Raw genomic sequence first — 15,071 nt, forward strand, 5'->3', positions numbered from 1 at the left:
TAAGCCAAGCAGAAGGAAAAAATTACGATTTTCATTTTTTTGGCAATTGTGTCAATTTAAAAACTGTTTTTTTTTGGAAAGTGTACATAGGAATGAAGACTTTCGACCCCCAAAATGGATACCCCCATTTGTCCCGTGTTCAGAAACATACCCATTGTGGCCCTAATCTACTTAAAGGAAACATAGCTAGGCCTATAATGGAAGGAGCACCCGTTGGATTTCAGGGTACAACGGAATAAATTCCAGTCCCCATTGCCCACATGTAGAGCCATTGAGCATCCAAAACGATAGAGAACCCCCACAAATGACCCTATTTTAAAAACTAGACCCCTTAACAAATTCATCTAGGGGTGTACTGCATATTTTGACATCAAAGTATTTGAATGAATCTAAGCAAAGCAAAAGGAAAAAATTACGATTTTCATTTGTTTGGCAATTTTGTCAATTTAAAAACTGTTTTTTTTGTACAGTGTACATAGGAATGAAGACTTTCACCCCAAAATGGATACCCCTGTTTGTCCCGTGTTCAGAAACATACCCATTGTGGCCCTAATCTACTTACAGGACACATGGCTAGGCCCATAATGGAGGGAATGCCCGCTGGATTTCAGGGCAGAACTGAATAAATTCCAGGCCCCATTGCCCACTTATACGGAAAAAAATTTGACTTCCTAAAAATAATCCCCCCCCCCCCCCCCCCGCCATCCCCATTTTTTGGCATTCCTTAAATATTAGATAAAGGTAATAATATAAACTGCGTTTTATGTCCGAAGACAGGGGTAATTACGGAGGCTGGTTGGGCTGGGCACATGGGGCAAGAAAACCGTGTATCCCCCCTCCTCTCATGTATTTTGGGGGGTATTTCGTAACCTCAGCGGCGGGGATGGGGTGTAGAAAGTGGTGCTGTGAGGCTTTGTAATCTTGCTGCGGTGCAGCGGTCTCACAGAGAAGGCGCTCAACAAGCTGCTCCTGGACCTGCAGGAAGACGAACGTTCCCTGGGCTTCTTGTAAATTACGGATTACAGGTAGCGGTCTGAATAACGCCGGGCTCACGTAACCGTAGACGGAATCCGCTTGCCGAGGCCTGCAGCGGATTCCAGCTGTGAGCCCGGCTGTGACCCTGCGTACGGTTGCGTAATGTACTGCGAATAACTGCCTACTCACACAGGCGGTTTTTTGTTTGCATTTCCCGTGCCGTCGCTTAGAGATGACCCGGGTACAAGCAGCCCGTACACAATGTGTTTGCATATGGGCTGCGAGTATATCCGCGGTCATAGAGCACAATGGGCTCTAGGTCGCAGATATTCGTGGTAAAATATAGCATGCTGTGTTCTGTTTCTGCGAGTGGATTACGTAATTCCGACCCGCTAATTGGGGGGAATTGTGTAATCCAATGCATGCGATTGATCCATGGATTACCGCTGATCAAGCGCATGCAGAACCTGTAATTCCTCTCCGGTCATGTGTGACCGGCCTAATGTTAGATCGCTACTTTATCACGTGACCGGGGACCGCTCAGCGAGGCCACCGGTCACTGCTCCAAGCACTCAGCGACCGTTAGTCGCTGGGAGTAAGGAGATTTAAAATTTCCTGGGCTTCCCGGCTCCTGCGAATGTGTCCGGCATTTTGCTGGCGGGCGCATGCGCAGCAGCCGGAAGGGTCCATGGAGGATAATCGCATCTGGATTCAAATGCGGAAGCCTCCGAGAAGATGTTTCATCTCCTCTCACCGATCGCATCGGTGAGGGGAAATGAAACTGCCACTTTTTAAAGAACTTTTACGTGATCGCCATTATGCATTGGATAACGGCGATCACGTGACCAGTAACCGCATACCGCGGCTCCCCGTGACATCTCCAGGCTCTTGGCTACCTTTTGTAGCCAGCAGCAGGGAGATTTTATATTTCTTGGGCAATCTTTCACTTTTGCGCATGCGTCCACCATCATGCTGACGGGTGCATGCGCCGAAGCTGGGGTAAGATCCGCGGATCAACATCCCACCAGGGAACAAATCCGGGACCTTGGGTACGTAATTTCATCCCCCCTTACAGATACGATCCATAAGGGGAGATGAAACTTTAACTTTTTAAACTTTTTTTTTACTTTTAACTTTTTTTTTTTTACTTTTTAACTTTATATGATCACCGTTATCTGATGGATAACGGTGATCATATGACTGGAAACCGCATACAGCGGTCCCCAGTCATATCTCCCTGCACTCGGCTATCTGTGACAGCCGGGTGCAGGGAGATTTTGAATTTGCCGGGCTCGCCGGCTTCTGCGCATGCGCGCCGCATTGGCACATCGCAGAAGCCAGAGGGGGGTCCCGACACCGGCCGGAGGACATCGGCGGACCTGAGGTGAGTATTTTCACCTCCCCTCATCGATCCGATCCATGAGGGGAGGTGAAATTAAGCTGATTTTAACTTTTCAAAAACTTTTTCGCGATCGCCGCTATCCGTTGTATAACGGCGATCGTGGTACCGGGGACCGCTCACCATGGTCCCCGCTGATATCTCCTGCCTCCCGGCTACCTACAGGAGCCGGGAGCCAGGAGATTTTAAGTCTCCCGTGCCGCCGGGCCTTCTGCGCATGCGGCTGATGTAATGCCTCCTGGCGCGCATGCGCAGAAGGACGGCTACGGCGCTCGGAGCATCGGGACAGCTGGGAGTCGTGCGGCGGACATCGGTGAGTAATTTCAGCTGCTCCGATGGATCCGATCCATCAGAGCAGCTGAATCTTTAACTTTTATTGCACTTTTATTTACTTTTTTGCGATCGGCGCTATCCATTGCATAGCGCCGATCGCAATACCGGGGGGGGGGGGGGGCTCCGAACAGCCCGGGATGACAGCTCCATGCTGTCAGCTACCTGCGGACACCAACAGCATGGAGCTGACACGTCCACAGCCCGAGGGGCATTATTCTCTGCAGGAAGCATGTTTTTACGTCCTCAGAGAATAAAGCCCACTTCGGGAGGACGTAAAAACACTATGGGCTGGTCGTTAAGGGGTTAAACGTAGCTGCCTGCGTATGATTTTTGTTTACGTTCTCCACCCACCACACACGTACCCAGAACGCTGAGGACTGTCAGAGGCAGGCCAAATAGAATGTGTTCCCTTTTTTTTTAAAGGAAAGGCCCACTGCGTATATTCAATCAATAATATATGTCTTCTGGCCCTGCAAATGTGTCACAGAACTGCAGGGTTGCAGAGTTATTAACTACAGCAGAGCAGTGATTTCCCAGGCAGGAAATAAATTGGTGCAAGCCTGCTGTTAAACGTAGCTGGCTGCGTATGATTTCTTTATGTTCTCCACCCACCACACACGTACCCAGAACGCTGAGGACTGTCAGAGGCAGGCCAAGTAGAATGTTTTCCCTTTTTTTTTTTTAAAGAAAAGGCCCACTGACTATATTCAATCAATATGTCTTCTGGCCCTGCAAATGTGTCACAGAACTGCAGGGTTGCAGAGTTATTAACTATAGCAGAGCGGTGATTTTTCGCAGGCAGGAAATAAATTGGCGCAAGCCTGCTGTTAAACGTAGCAGGCTGCGTATGATTTCTTTACGTTCTCCACCCACCACACACGTACCCAGAACGCTGAGGACTGTCAGAGGCAGGCCAAATAGAATGTTTCCCTTTTTTTTTAAAAGAAAAGGCCCACTGACTATATTCAATCAATAATATATGTCTTCTGGCCCTGCAAATGTGTCACAGAACTGCAGGGTTGCAGAGTTATTAACTACAGAAGAGCGGTGATTTTTCCCAGGCAGGAAATAAATTGGCGCAAGCCTGCTGTTAAACGTAGCTGGCTGCGTATGATTTCTTTACGTTCTCCACCCACCACACACGTACCCAGAACGCTGAGGACTGTCAGAGGCAGGCCAAATAGAATGTTTCCCTTTTTTTTTTTAAAGAAAAGGCCCACTGACTATATTCAATCAATAATATATGTCTTCTGGCCCTGCCTACGCAATTCTGTCCCTGTAGTATTACTGCAGGGCGCAATGCTCTGCACAGCCGATTTAAAAAAAAAAAATATGCAGCACTGCTAACAGCAGCCTGCACAGTACTGCACATGGTTAAATGTGGCCCTAAGAAGGACCGTTGGGGTTCTTGAAGCCTACACTCACCCCTAACACTCTCCCTGCCTAACCACCACTTCTGTCCCTGTAGTATTACTGCAGGGCGCAATGCTCTGCACAGCTGATTTTGAAAAAAAAAAAAAGGGCAACACTGCTAACAGCAGCCTCCACACGGATAGATGTGGCCCTAAGAAGGACCGTTGGGGTTCTTGAAGCCTACACTAACTCCTAACGCTCTCCCTACAGCAGCTCCGGCACCAGCAGCACTGTCCCTCAGCTAACTCACAAGGCATCTGAGTCGGAGGGGCCGACTTTTATACTCGGGTGACACCTGATCTCGCCAGCCACTCACAGCAGGGGGGTGGTATAGGGCTTGAACGTCACAGGGGGAAGTTGTAATGCCTTCCCTGTCTTTCAATTGGCCAGAAAAGCGCGCTAACGTCTCAGAGATGAAAGTGAAACCGCGTGGTGCTCGTTAAGAGTAACGAGCATCCCGAACACCCTAATATTCGCCCGAGCATCAAGCTCGGACGAGTAAGTTCGCTCATCTCTAATATATATATATATATATATTTATATAACTAGTCAGGGATACGCCCTTCGTAAATAGAGGGTAGTGGTTAAAAGTCAGAGAGAAGAAGCGGGAGGACATACAAGGGGGGCTATAACGGGAACCATACACCCAAATGGCGGTAACCAATGGAAAACCGCTAGAGAAGTAGTTGAAGAAATGGAGGGACAAAGTACAGTAGGAAATCAATGTATTCAGTTGCTAAGAGCAGCAGGTTTAGGAGAAGCTGGAATTCTTGAATCTTTCTTTTGGGAGGTATTCAGGAATTGCCAGGGGGGGGGGGGGGGGGGGATGGATTGCAACTAAAAACATGTATGGGATAAGTAAAACAAGCGAAGATATAAGTTATCAATGAAAAGAGTACAAAGGTATAATGTATTACGTTCTTAAAATACAAAATCCACCAGCCTATGATTCTAATAAAAAGTTATTCACAGAGGAAAAGGGTCCTTACTGGACTTGTGGGCTGTAAACTGTAAAAATCCATGGTAGAAGAGACGTTTGTGTTGTCTGTGGTCCTGGCAGACTGTCTAAAAAGCACAGCAATAACTTTTTTTCTCAGCGCGTCTGTAAGCAGGAAGTAGCAGGTGAAGAACCTTTGGCCCCTATGCCTAAAGGACTTTACCCTGTAATTACTAATAAAGTATAGCAGAGTCAAATCTAGAGGAAACTGCTATGGGAAAATTCATTAATGAAGCAGTGGATTTAAATGTTACAGTCTATGGAGATAGAAAAAATATACAGTCCGGAAAAAGAATACTGTGAGGGTCTCCAAAAGTGGGCTAGTGAAAGGTTACGGGAATCTTCCCTTTCCCTGTCCACTGTGATGCAGGAAAAGTGTGAGACCTTTGCGGAAATAATATATAATATATAATTGGTGGGCGGACCTTGGGTATAGCGGCATAACTGATGGTAACATTAGGACTTCTGTGTTAGCATTATCTTTTGTGGAAGGTCTTAAACCCTCCATTCGCAAGAAATTATAGGAATGCAACCCTAAATGGCGGCAGACTGAATATAAGAATCTGTAGCAGGCAGAAAAAGGAATAGAATTAAATGAAAGATCTGAACGGGTTACAAACCCTAGAGCTGTCATGATGATGCAGAGACAGGGGTTTTAAAGGAAAAGCCTCAAGGCACAAGTACCCGCTAGCGCCACCTATTTTACAGTGATTGACCTTAGCAATTTATGTCAGCCTTTATGTCAGTTGTATTGCACCCCGATTCACAATATCTCTTTGCATTCACTTTAAGGGGAAAACAGTACACTTGAACAGTTCTGCCACAAGGAGCGCAGAACTCTCCAAATATGTACACACAGGTCCTACAAGCTTTTCTGCAGGCCTGGCCCTGGCCACAAGGGGTGGTCTTGCTACAATATGTGGATGATTTGTTACTATGTGCTGACAATCTCTAAATTTGCCAGCAGGCATCAATCTCACTGCTCCATTTGCTAGCAGATAATAGATGTAAAGCTTTAAAAGACCAGCTTTAGTTCTGTAAGTAGAAGGTAATCTTTCTTGGTCACTGCCTGTTATAAGGAACCAGGCATTTGACGGAAGAAAGGAAAAAAAGGCTATTCAAGATCTGCCTCTCTCATATTTTGCTGCAAAGCGTCGAACATTTTTAGGTCTTGTATCATTCTGCAGGCCTTGGTTACGTTCGGCTTCGCTACTTATGCTACCACTCTATGACTGTCTCAAAACCACTCCCTTCACGTTTTCTGAAGAAGCAATCACTAACCTTTATTTGCTAAAACAAGCTATCACTTCTTCTCCTGCACTGGGTCTATCTAACTACCAACTTCCTTTCCGACTTTACTGTACAGAACTGTCTGGACATACTACAGCAGTAAACAACATGGTGGCAGGCCACGGCCTGTGGCCTACTATACAGTCAGACAGATCTGCTTGCAATGTGCACTCCTCATGCCTCCTAAAATTACCTCTCAAAGATGTACTACCTTGAATCCCGCTACTCTATTGCCAGTGGATTATCCGGATTCCAAAAGGGGGGGAGGAAGGAGGGGGAGTAGGGGAAAATACAAAAATCAATGATGACACATTTGATGATGACACACACGAGCACGATTGCATAGAATTGATGCAACAAGAAACTGCAGGTTTTGAAAATGTTGTTGAAAAACCATTAGATAATCCTGATTTTGAACTTTTTGTAGACGGTTCTCGTTATCAGGGTGAAGATGGACGATTCCACTCTGGTTATGCAGTCATAACACAACATGACACGGTAAAAGCAGAGTCTCTGCCTCCGCATGTCTCAGCACAAGAAGCGGAATTAAAAGCACTCAGAGGGGCGTGTAGAGTGGCCACAGGTAAGACGGCTAATGTGTACACTGACTCCAGGTATGCTTTCGGCATAGCTCATGATTACGGCCCCATATGGAAGGCCAGACAATTTTTAACCTCTGCTGGACAACCTATTAAAAATGGTGCTGCAGTGAAAGAATTAATTGAGGCCCTGCTATGGCCAGATAAGATAGCAGTACTAAAGATCAAAGAACGTACAAAAGATACAACCATGGAAAAGAAAGAAAAAAAGGGGGTTTTTGCTACGCAGCATACAGACCCCGACCCAGTCACAAGAGAGACATTTTGTTCTGATACAGATACAGAGACATTTTGTTCTAAAGCAGACACAGGGAAACCTGTTTCATCTGATATGGACATTATTAAGACTTTCTCAATACAAGCCAGCAAAGAAGAAAAGGACAAGTGTACGAAAGCTGGGGCCAAGGAAGATGACGGCATATGGAGAACTGTTACCAGAACTTGCCTCCCACGTGCCTTGTTCCCTATGATGGCCCAGCTGATTCATGGAAGAACGCATCTATCAAGAACAGCAATGGTCGCAACGTTAGAGAAATTCTGGTTGGCCCCTGGTTTTTCTGTAGCTGCAGCATCATTTGTCCAATTTTGCATGATTTGTGCCGTAAAACATTCCTGGCAAAAAGTCAAAGTACCCCAGAAACACGCACCTAGACCACTCTACCCTTTTCAGAGACTGCAAATTGACTACATTCAACTGCCCCGCAAAGGCAAGTATGAATTTGTGTTGGTATGTGTGGACATGTTCTCGGGGTGGTGTGAGGCAACTGCCCATGTGACCGCAAAGAAACCGATGAACGAGATAATCTGCAGATATGGGGTACCTGAGGTGATCGAATCAGATAGAGGTACCCACTTCACGGAGAGATAATGAAACACATAATGTTAGCTCTGGGCATCACTCAGGCCTTTTACACTCCATACCACCCACAAAGTAGTGGTAAGGTGGAAAGGCTGAATGGCACCCTGAAATTAAAAATACAAAATGCCATGAGGGAGACTGGCAAACCCTGGACTGAGTGTTTGCCTTTGGCCCTTTTCTTTGTAAGATATGTCCCTAGCAAGAAAACAGGCTTGTCTCCTTATGAAATTTTGTTTGGAAGTGTGCCAAGACTGGGGCTGTATTTCCCACAACAACTGCAGTATGGCACCCTAAGAAATTATGTTATCCTCTAAGTAAGAAACTTAAAGTAACACACGACCAAGTGTTCTTTTTCATTGCAGATCTATACTCTCTTGAAGGTACACATGAATTGCAGCCTGGTGATTGGGTAGTGATAAAAAGACACGTGAGCAAAAACATTGGAACCACGATTTGATGGTCCCTTCCAAGTTCTCCTGACCACCTCTACTTCAGTAAAACTAGAAGGAAAACCAAATTGGATACACGCTTCACACTGTAAAAGGTCCAGATACCAGGGGGAGTATGCGTATCTTAAGTTCCTTAGGCCTTAGTCAGACGGGCGTTTTTTCACGCGATTTGCGGATCGCATGACGGATGCGCATCCGCAAATCGCGTGACCTGTGCGCGCAAGTCGCCCGCAAATCGCCCGAAAATCTGCTCCTAGCCGCGTTTCATTAGAAACGGGCCGGAGCTGTCCAGCGCATTGCATTCAATGGAGACGGCAATACAGCCGTCTCCATTGAAAGCAATGCGCTGCGGGCGAGCCCGGGATGAATTGTCGGTAAGGGCTTAAATATATAAGCCCTTACCTGCAATCCATCCTAAAATGTGTTAAAATTTAAAAAATTGTATACTCACCTTCTCCCGGCAGCCGGAGCTCCGCGCTGCCGTCCTGCAGTGGGTGTGAAGGGGGTGTGAGTCAGACCTGCCCCCTGATTGGCTCAGCGCTGAGCCAATCAGAGGCATGCCTCACTCACACCCATTCATGAATTCATGAATGGATGTGAGTCAGACCTGCCCCTGATTGGCTCAGCGCTGAGAGGCAGCAGTCACTCACCCATTCATGAATTCATGAATGGGTGTGTGAGTGTTTTCAGCCTCCGATTGGTCAGGGCTGTGACCAATCAGAGGCAGATCATTCAGCAGGCGGGGATTTTAAAGCCCCGCCGCCTGAATAGTGCCAAGAAGCAGTTCAGGAGAACTGACAGCGGCCGCGGCTGGACTCACGCTGCAGCGGAAAGGTGAGTATACAATTTTTTTTTATTTTAACACATTTTAGGATGAATTGCAGGGAAGGGCTTATATATTTAACCCCTTCCCGACAATTCACCCCGCGCACGCCGGCAGCCCATTGCTTTCAATGGAGCGGCTGTATTGCCGCTCCATTGAATTCAATGGGCAAACATCGTTCTTCTCTGCTACAGCTGTTACAGCTGTGGCAGAGAAGAATGATTTGTCTTCTATATGTTCTCAATGGGGTCGGCGCTGCTGCCGCCGGCCCCATTGAGCGCATATACAGAAGAGAACAGGAATCGCAGATCGCAGATAGGTGCGATCTGCGATTTTTTGTTCTATAATTTATCGGACGAGCGCATAAAAAGCGCTCATGTGTCCGATACCATTGCAAAGCAATGGTTTTAAAAAATCGCCGGACGCATGCGCATGCGCAAATCGCGGCTAAAAACGCCCGTTTGACTAAGGCCTTAGTGTGTATTGCAATCTGTCTTACAGGTATACTATGGTATTGGAAACCAAATGAAATGACAAAGGTGGGAAGGAGATGGTCCGTATGGACAGAAAGGCGTCCCAATATGTGGGAATATTTGGCAAGAGATGTATTAAATATTTCAAGTATGTGTATGCCTAATTTGAGAAGGGGAAATGATATTTTACATGTTTGTTATCAGATCCTACACCTGTGAAAGTGCTCAGAAATATATTTACAGCAAAACATAATGATAGTTTAGTAGAAGAATCCGATGTAACCAACATAAATACTTTCTTAAATTTGTATGAATACTGTCCAGACTGTAGGGAATAGAACATACAGAATGGACTAATATGACTAAGTTTCAGGTTAAGAATGTAGCTGAGGCCGAGGTGTGTTATAATTTCACTTGTGACATTGGGAAATGTCGGCAAATTGAAGCACACCCCGAACAGGCTACTGATGATTCTCAAATACTCTGTAATCGTACGGTAAATCAATGTAGTAAGGTAATTAATGAAATGCACTGTAAAGTGATTGTTAGAAGCCCAAATCATGTTCAACATGTTAAATTACCAACTGGTTGGGTTTTATCATGTGGAAATCTCACTTATACATATATTCCAGCAAATGTTACAGGAGAACCATGTACACTGTCCCGATTGAGTATTTTTATGCACTAGAAACTAGAAGAACGTAACAAAGTAAAAAGAGAAATAAAAGGGATAGATGAAAGTTGTGAGGGTCCACCAACCCTCCTTAGCGACACTGAAGTAAAAGCGTTAGGATTTTCTATAGTAGGAGTCTGGGGGCTAGCCGTATATAATGGGAGAGTCATAAATGGAATAGCTTGTGATTTAGCAAAAGGGTTAAATACTACCTCTCAAGCTTTAGACCTCCTCCTATTGGATGTACAAGGAGTAAGAAAGGCCGCCCTACAAAATAGAGCCACTATAGATTACCTATTGTTGACACTAAATCATGGTTGTGAAGAATTCGAGGGGATGTGTTGTTTCAACCTCTCTGATCATTCAGAATCAATACATCAGAGAATTAATACTTTAAAAGAAATATCCATTAGTATAAAACAAGTTGTGGATCAGGGATGGTTCAGTAGGTTATTTTTATGACTAGACCTGAGCTGGATAAAGAAAATATCTTTGATATTTGCAATAATAATTATGGGATTAATATTGATCTACTGTTGTATACAGTGTATTCCAAATTTGGAGACTATATGTCTGAAGTATGTACCAAAAAGAAGACCTCCCTATTATGGGAATAACATAGAAATGTCACGTTTATATAGGAACTAACACTTTTGTTTGTTTGTTAATATCTGAGGAATCAAGCAATGCAAAACTACAACATACACGAATGAAAAAGAGCCATCTTGATCATCAAAGAAAATAATGAAGGATTTACAATTTTACTAGTATCTTCAATGAATTTTTAAACAGTCATATGGGGGAGCCGTATCGGTGGGAACCCGGCCCGAAGCAAGAAGAGAAAATTGGGAAAAGTCTGGCTCAGAGGGCTCCACCCTCCTTGAAGTACCACAACGTCTCCTCGCATGGACTATTATAAAAAGGGGGGATTGTGGGGGAAATTACCCAGGACCCCAGCTTTTGTGATATTATTTTAGATTCTACTGTTTCAGAGAAATCATTTCTTGTATAAGCTTTAGGCCTTGGTAGAATGTCAGCTTGACTTAACCAGCAATAAACCATAACTGGTGACTAGTCAGGCGATGGTTGAAAGTCCAGACATAAATTGATAAGAAGCAAATTCGTACCAGGTTGCAGCTGATATAACCAATACATTTACCTTAAAATAAAGTCATAAAAAGTAAAACATGTATTAAATAACAGAATCGCTGAAGAATGGAAAATGTTAGGTATCATGATGGACTTTGATTGAACATGTGGCATTACTGAATGATGTAAACTAAATATGTAATGTTTGGCTCAGAATCAACGTCACTTTAATTATATGATAGGTCTATAAAAGACCTCTTGTAACGCCAATAAACTCGAAGTAGATGAATTGTACACTCAATGCAGCTGTGCATATTGTCTCTCTTCCTACCGATCGGTATTACTTAAACAATAATGAGTACTCATTACAATTTGGACGCCGGATGACATACTAAAGGGAGTTTTTCCCTAACAGAGATGGACAGCTGACTGGGAATCTGCCCGCTTTGGCGCATGTTGCTTCGAGCCTGGACATGGCTGTTGCGATATCTCACTTGCAGATGTCAGTTTTGAACACTCTGATTATCCACTCCTATATACGCCATCTCTGCAGTAACCGATATCCCACACTCCCCATATATGCTGTATGGTGCCGTCTGCTGCAGCACTATTAGCAGTAGGAGGCTGGGAGCTGTTGGCATTAGTCTTCACTCTGCAGCTGTGGCAAGGCTGGCAACAATGCTTAACTCTCTCAAGACTCTCTTAGCCTCTCTCAAGGTGGCTGCACCCAGCAGGGACGGCTCCGTGTTTGTCAGGCCTTGGGCGATAGATAATTAGTCCGTGTGCATTTGCATTGTGTCACAGCACATGCAGCAGTAAATCAGCGGCGCATACAATGACCATCTAACAGGAGATGCTAGCGGTAAACAGATGCTTTGCAGGCCTTACTAGTGATTGCTGTGCCATTATATCCAGTGTTCACAGCTGGCGGCCTTTCTAAATGAAGTCATTCAGTTTTCTTTTTCTTCTGTATCCGGCCCAGACTGACATGATGACTTCTTTTACCCCCCCTTCCTACGATATCTACACCTTCACACAACCCCCCTTCTCTAGTAATAATCATGTGAAATCATCAGCGTATCCACAGCCGATTGCCAGTCATAATCTGCACTACTGGTATAAATTTTAACCGTCTTTTTAATGTGGAAATGCTGCAAAAATTTCTGCTGCGGACATTCAGCAGCATTTCTGTTATTTGTAAACACACCCTAAGTCAGCTTTACGTATATAGTAATAGTTGCCCTATATTTGCCTCAGTAGTAATAGTGAGCCCCACAGTGACTCCAGTATCACTAGTGTTCTTCATAATGGCCTCAGTAGTAATAGCGCCCCCTATATCAGCCCCATTAGTAATAGTGTTCTCCACAATGGCCTCAGTAGTAATAATGCCACCTATATCAGACAAAATTAGTAATAGTGTTCCCCACAGTGGCTCATATATATAACCTCGTCTGCTAGAGGCTGTTGGCCTTTTCTCTGTTTGGTCAGTGTGTACAGTGTCATGCTCCTGCGGGTCTGTGCAAGTGGCTGGACATGAAGTGTCTGTGCAGTGTGCAGGATGTTCAGTGTGAACAGTGTTGTGCTCCTGTGTGACTGTGCAGCTCTCAGTATATGTGGTATGAACTGTCTTGCTGTGGTTCGTTTATCACCTAGTACGAGTTAGGTCTCTAGGTTCCAGCGTAGGGTCGTCCCTATTGGGATGATCTCTTTGCATTGCTAGTTAGTATAGGGATCCACAAAGCAATGAGGACCCTTGAAGTTGGCTTGTGAGCTTAAGTAGATTGGCCAAAATACTAACTAAAACCTCATACATTCTATAGTTATTCCATCTGGCTATTTGTGCAGGTATGCAAGCGAGTGTTTTGAGCATTTATCAGCCATTGGTTTGGGTCTGCCTGTGACTATAAAGTCCATTTTGCATTTCTGCTGTTCAGTCTGGTTTCACCAGTCATTCACTGTGAATGGTGTAATATTTATGTCTGCTTCTCAGTTATGTCCAGTCTGCAGTTCTACAATTCAATCTGAGTTTGTCTGCCAGCGAGTTTAGTGTCCAGTTTGCAGTTCCGCAGTTCACTTGCCGGAAAGAATCTGCAGAGTGTTCTTGTCCCAGTTTGACGTTGCAGTGACAGGTCACACCGAGGAATCTCATCAAGGACTGCTTGTAAGTGACCATAGAGAGTGTATTTATCCATATCGTTAGAGTCTTCAGTTGGTGAATCGTCTTGAATGATTGTGACAACAAAGGAGAAAAGCCAGCTCCTTAATAATACTTCTTTTTTGTATTCAATGCTTGTACCTTCACATGACGAGACCCAAACCATGCCATGATCACTCTTTCTGAAATTTGCTTACAACTGATGATGGTGCCTACTACTTGAGCTCAGGTTATGAGCCCCACATCATACATGTGGTTGGTATCTCATTTCAGAAACATCCAGGACATTAAACTTATACCAGTCAAAGTAGCTAGGATAATCAATAGAGATGAACGAGTATACACGCTAAAGGGAATTGCTCGAGCGAGCATTGCCTTTAGCGAGTATCTCCCCCGCTCGAGACAGAAGGTCCGGCACGGGGGAGCGGTGAGTAGCGGCTGTCAGCAGGAGGGAGCGGGGGGAGAGAGGGAGAGAGATTTCCCCTTCGTTCCGCCCCGCTCTCCCCCGCAGCTCCGTGCCCGCTGCCGGCACCCGAACCTTCCGTCTCGAGTGGGGGAGATACTCGCTAAAGGCAATGCTCGCTCGAGCAATTGCCTTTAGCAAGTATATTCACTCATCTATAATAATCAACCACTTTGAAATAATTTTTGAACATTTTATGTCCCTATTAGAGATGAGCGAGCGTACTCGGAAAAGCACTACTCGCTCGAGTAATTTGCTTTATCCGAGTATCGCTGTGCTCGTCCCTGAAGATTCGGGTGTCGGCACGGAACGGGGAGCTGCAGGGGAGAGCGGGGAGGAACGGAGGTAAGATCTTTCTCTCCCTCTCTCCCGCCAGCTCTCCCCTGCTCCCCGCTGCGACTCACCTGTCAGCCGCAGCGGCACCCGAATCTTCAGGGACGAGCACAGCGATACTCGGATAAAGCACATTACTCGAGTGAGTAGTGCTTTTCCGAGTACGCTCGCTCATCTCTAGTCCCTATTCCTGTTATTGTCTTATATAGTCCACAAAAAGCATTGTGCAAAAAGAAATATGCAAATAGGGGATGCAAAACAATAACTCAAAAGCGCCACACAATGGAAGGTGACTTCTCTAAAAGTCTGACCTTTTTTACAGGCCTTGATAACGTGGCTAATGATGTAAGTTATGTTGTCCAGGCGTGTTGAAAGTACAAACACTGACTTATAGGAAAGTAACCTTCCAATACGTGACACTGAAGACATACGTTTCCATACTCTACTTACATGCTACTACCATTACAGCAGATATACTTACTTTCTCTGCTCTCATGCCACTGCCATTGTGATGGCTCTTAATTTTCACTGGTCTTCACTTCTAGTTGCAGGGAGCTGGTGGGGACATCACCAACACCATGGCCATGTGACTGCTGCAGCCAATCACCAGCTACCTTCAGTGATTATCTGCAGCCGTCACATGATGTAGTGTTGCGCTGTCTTTGCTCTCCACCCAAAAGTAAAGATCTGCAAGAACTGAGTGGCAGCAGAATGAAAGTGGAGGCATGGCAGGGAAGGTGAATATAAC

Source organism: Eleutherodactylus coqui, chromosome 2, assembly GCF_035609145.1.
Source record: "Eleutherodactylus coqui strain aEleCoq1 chromosome 2, aEleCoq1.hap1, whole genome shotgun sequence".
NCBI classification, from domain to species: domain Eukaryota; kingdom Metazoa; phylum Chordata; class Amphibia; order Anura; family Eleutherodactylidae; genus Eleutherodactylus; species Eleutherodactylus coqui.